Raw genomic sequence first — 5000 nt, 5'->3', positions numbered from 1 at the left:
AAGTAAACGAGCTCAGAAGTTTGGTAGAATTAGCACGTTAATAATTCAGTGTTCAGTCATAAAATAACAGCTTGATGATTAGAAGAAAGATTCAGAAGACTCAAAAACTAAAGTCTGATTCGATGAATTCACAGAATCATCGTAGTTTCTGAAATGATTGGAAGAAAGATAAAACATAATAATTCACAGTTGCATCAGTAAAACCTAATCTAAAAATCCACATTGCTCTCAGAGACTGACTGTCTGAGACGTCACGTACAAATAGACACTTTGAGTTCATCGTCCCGACGTGAATCAGCGCCTCTTCACCGTCTGTCCAGCTGAGCTCAGGCCGCTCAGCCGTGTCTCCTCTGGATCGTGAAGTCTTCGTCTTTGTCCTGAACTCACGTCACAGCTCACCAGCTGTGAGCAGCTCTGCGCTTCACTCCAGAGACTCAGTGAGCTGAACACTGAGCGTTCCTCAGAGGAAACCTGCTCAGCCAGCGAGCGTCCTCCTGCTTCTTGGCTGCTGGAGGAACGTAAACACCCGCAAGGCCGAGACTTCTCCCGGGGAGGAGTAAGAACTGATCCAGGATCCTGGAGCAGTTTGTTTAAAGCGCGTCTGAGCAGCTGTAACTGATGTGAAACGCGCACAGACAGACGACAGACGGACGCAGCAGGTCGACACGATGCCTCTGCATCACTTTTTATTGTCACGGTTGCATCTTTTCTCCATCCAGTCAGGGTGTGTTCGTCCGCACCCCGACTCCAACAAACATACACGTTTCATATCAACACACGTCACGTTACAGATGGTTGTTAGCATTAAAACATGTCTACAGCATGTCCTCAAGACACCGTCCTCACATCTTCCACTTCAAGACAGGACTAGTTTTCCTAAAAGCATCTGAGACGTCAAAGAGTCGAGCTTGAATTCAGATCTGAAAACACTCAAAGTGCAGCTGAACGAACACGTTGATGACACGGCTTCTGTCCGAGGTTCAGTTTTCAGGTTCCAGGCTCTGGATAAAGGATTGTCTTCAAAGTGAAAACACGTGCGAGTCTCAGCACTGACGAGGTTTAAACCTCTCAGAAATGATTCAGCTCAAATCCTCTTTGATCGTGTTTGTGCTGATTGAACCGAGCTCACACTCAGAGTCCTTTTAGGAAAAACAGCCCAGTTTGTTCAAAACCCTAATTTGTCTACTGCACTTAATAAAAAAAAAATCAGTTCCTGTCTAACATGAGGCATGATGTGAAATGATCACACACACACACACACACACACACACACACTGCATTTGATAAGAACACACACAAAGGGCCCAGTAAGGGCAGCCACCCTGAGTCAAATCGCTCTGAAACGCAGCTCGATGGATTGTCTCTGAATGCTTATTGAACTCTGAGAGTCAAAGCTGCGTTCAAGTCCCAGTGAGGTCAGTTTTCTCTGCTCGGTTGCTCTGATGTCCCGTCTTTTTTCTGAGAACTGAATGCAGCACGGCACAGGGAGACTGACTAGAAAGACTGAAAGGAGAAGCAGCGTTTTTGTTTCGGTGGTAAAAATATGCAACAAGATTTCTCAACTTTCTCTGGATTTTAGTTCATTTGTTTGTTACAAAACTGTTTGTTGTCGACAGTTTCTCAGATGCATTTTGGCAGCAAGGAACAAAATAGTCTGTCTCTTCAAAGCTAACAAACCCGTGAAAACACGGAGACTTCAGCTGCTCGTTGACTCAGGCGTGGCTGCACCGCGAACACCGTCCACAGAAGGCTCCTTTTGGTTTGGTATAAAGCAAAGAGAAAAGAATTAAGACTACTGGGCTCATAGCAGGCATAGAAGGTCAAAGGCCGAGCCGCTGATCCAAGAGTTCGACTGGAGGCGCAGGACTGATGATTATTGGTTTTTTTAATTAATTTTCACCATGATTTCACAGATTTAAAGGTGTAACGATGCATCATAAATATAAACACAAAAATGTGACAAGATGCATTAAGGTGCTAAAGACGTGTCACAATAATCAACAAAATTTGATCAATTCAGCCTCTTAAAGTGTAACTTTTCATTGTAACACTGATTCAAGACTAAAGTGCTGTGAGGAAACTGAAATTTAACACTTTTCTGTGAAGTGCTTCAGCGCGAGTCAACAGGGAAAATCCTTTTTTGTTAAAAATGTACAAACTATGAGTGAAATGTTGTGTTACACCTCCGATGGAGTCTGCACCGGTGAAATAAGACGTGGTGTTTCTCCTGAAGCGTTCATGAGTCGAGGATTCAATACGCCGCCCGCATTTAATTAAATGGCGTCAGGCCGCCGGCGAGTCGAAACGCCCCCCGTGGCTCCTCGCAGGAAGCTGAAAGCAGACTCAGTGATCTCACGATGAACGAACATCTGCCATGTTGAATCTTCTGTTCGTTTATTTAACGGTCGACTGCGCTCAGTCCTTCACGGCTTCGACAGCACATCGTCGCCAAACTCTTCATCAGCGGCTCCGGCCAAAGGTCAAGGCCATGGAAAGGTCGTGCTAAGTTCAAAGGTCGTGGTAAGGTCATAACACTGCATCAGGTCAACGCCTTCATCCAGATGACGACTGAAACGTGACCCCGTCCCTCAACGCAAACACACAAAACACACACACTGAACCCCACACTGTCCACATGACTTAAACACACTTATTTACACACACACACACACACACACACACACACACACACACACACGGCTTTCCTTCATCCTAAGTGAGTCCTATAACCAGTAACATCAACAGACAACATGCCGGGTGAGTGGATGGAGCGATGGATGGATGGATGAGCCACTATGTCACGTCTCACAGACACATGACCATATAAGGAAAGAGATCCATGGCCGTCCAGTCCTTTTGTTGCCAGGCAACAATTGCTACCAGATGGAGCGGGAAGTTGAAGGTAAGACCTCTTTCTTTACAGTCCGTCAGCAGCCCTCAGAAACCTTGAGTCTCGTTTTTGATTTGAGCTAAAACGTTTTCAGTGTGTTCGCTGTGGATTCATCAGCTGACGTTTCCTCGTTTCGTCTGTTCGTCCAAACCTCTGAACCAACAGCAAACTGTCACATCTGAGGAGCTGAAACCATCCGATGTTTCAGGTATTGTTGTGAAAACAGACTATTCATCATTTATCAAAGTGAGTTGATTTCTTGTCCAATCGTTTTAAGCTAAATGTTTTGTTTACAGTTTGATCCATTTTTGACATTTCATGTTTTCAAAGTTCTCCACATGTTTGGCCTGTAAAATCATAACTCCAGCTGTCAGATAACTGTGGAGCAAAAACTACAATAAGCAGTAGAAAGTGCCAGCAAGCGGGATTACTTCAAGTAAAAGACAGATACTTCAGTACAGTATCTGTGTACATGTACTTCCATCCCACCGCTGCAGATTTAAAACGTCCAAATGTTTCAGTATCAGTGTGAAAAACAAGGTTTGTTTTCAGGGCGCTGACATCATGTCGACCATGAGATTCTCTTTTATTTCTTTTCATTGTAGTACTTTATTTATTTCTTTTTTCGAACTGCTACTGTTTCCCTACTTCACAACTGACTCACACAGACAGACACCAACAGACGGGATGATATTTACAGTATCTACAACATTTTATCCTCCGTCATCTGCAGGCGGAGGGTCAGACAGGAGCTCTGGGTGTGGACGCGAACGGTCCTTCACCGCCATACTGCAGGTAGAAACTCGCAAAGGTTGCTGAAACTGTTCTTAAACGTGAGGTTTGGAAGTCACTCAGTTAATCTGAGTTACAGTACGAAGCCCGGGGGGGGGGGGGGGTCCACGACCATAAGGCTCAAAACAAACCCCACATCTTTCATCTATTCAGGATATTTGTTGAAGTTAAAAAAAAAATGCTACTGAAATCCAAAAGTTGGGTTTTAAAAGTAAAAATCTGAACGAACACACTCACGTTTAAAGGTTTAGGTGAGAAGATTGGACCTGGAGTTGATTAGCCTAGCTTAGCATAAAGACTAGAAACAGGGGGAAACAGCTAGCCTGGCTCTGTTTCATTGTTAACATGCTGCATCTCGTTGCTTTAATCCGTCTGAAAACTGTTGTTAAAACGACACTTTGTGTTTTTCTGTCACCTGCTGGAACAATTTCTTTGTGACAAGAGCACAATCTGGATTTTTGTCTATGAATTAAAAAAAGGAAATATGTTCCTTTGTGAGCTTGAGAGGCGCTGGTAGGCAGATGTTTGACCTTTGGATAAGACCGGCTGACTGTTTCCTCCCTCCATCTTAGTCTCCTTTGGTCTTAAGGCTAAGCTAGGCTAATCGGACTCCAGCTTTTCATACAGACACGAGAAGAGTTTAGAATTTCCCATCCAACTCCTGGTAAGAAGGCTTATTTCCCCAAACGTCAAACTGCTCCTTTTCAGAAACAAAGGTACAAAACGATGAGCCTTGTCTGTTTAAACTGCAGATGAACAAGCGCTGGGGTCCGAGGAGGCGAACCTTTGGAGAAACAGCTGAGATTTAGGATGTTAAGAGTCATTCATCAGCAGTGTAAACAGGGACAGCACTCAGGTGTCTCCTCGGGTCGGCGGGCACCAACGTCTTTTGTCCTTCAGGTCAGCGGAAGGAGAACTGGAGGGTAAAGGCAGGAGAAATGGGACGTTTCCCAGAATAAATGGAAGACATCCTGGTTTCCAAGCGGCAGGGACGACAGAGAAAACAGTCCCTCAACCAGAGAGACGGTTTGAGAATGAATCAGTCGTTTTTATCCTTATGAAAGTGTTTTGAGGCCCTTTTCAGAGCCTCTGAGTTCAGCGTCAGTCAGACCAGAGGTAACGGCCACGTTCAGGAAATGGTCCAGGCCCATGAAACACTGGCCGATGAAACGGGATGTGTCCAGGAGCACCTTCATGGTGTCCCAGTGTTTATATGGTGTTTGTCCTTCAAGCAGCAGTGAGGTGACTTCATTAGTGTCCAGCCAAAACAAAAAGGGACGTCTAGTAGACTTCAATGATTTCTTCAAAGAGAATGTAA

The 5000-nt window shown here is 44.7% G+C and overlaps 1 protein-coding gene across 1 annotated transcript in view; it reads right to left on the bottom strand.

The window, feature by feature from the left end:
• Nucleotides 1–660: 660 nt before the first annotated feature.
• LOC143317041 (serine/threonine-protein kinase DCLK2-like) overlaps nt 661–5000 on the bottom strand; it is a 17519-nt gene continuing 13179 nt past the window's right edge. Inside the window, exon 17 of the mRNA XM_076724965.1 lies at nt 661–5000. This exon is cut by the window's right edge and continues 885 nt beyond it. The gene's annotated coding sequence lies outside the window, so the exon portion shown is untranslated.

This window comes from Chaetodon auriga, chromosome 24 (assembly GCF_051107435.1).
Source record: "Chaetodon auriga isolate fChaAug3 chromosome 24, fChaAug3.hap1, whole genome shotgun sequence".
Taxonomy (NCBI): domain Eukaryota; kingdom Metazoa; phylum Chordata; class Actinopteri; order Chaetodontiformes; family Chaetodontidae; genus Chaetodon; species Chaetodon auriga.
Note: the sequence above shows the minus strand (reverse complement) of the source record. Positions and strands in the feature narration are given on the sequence as shown.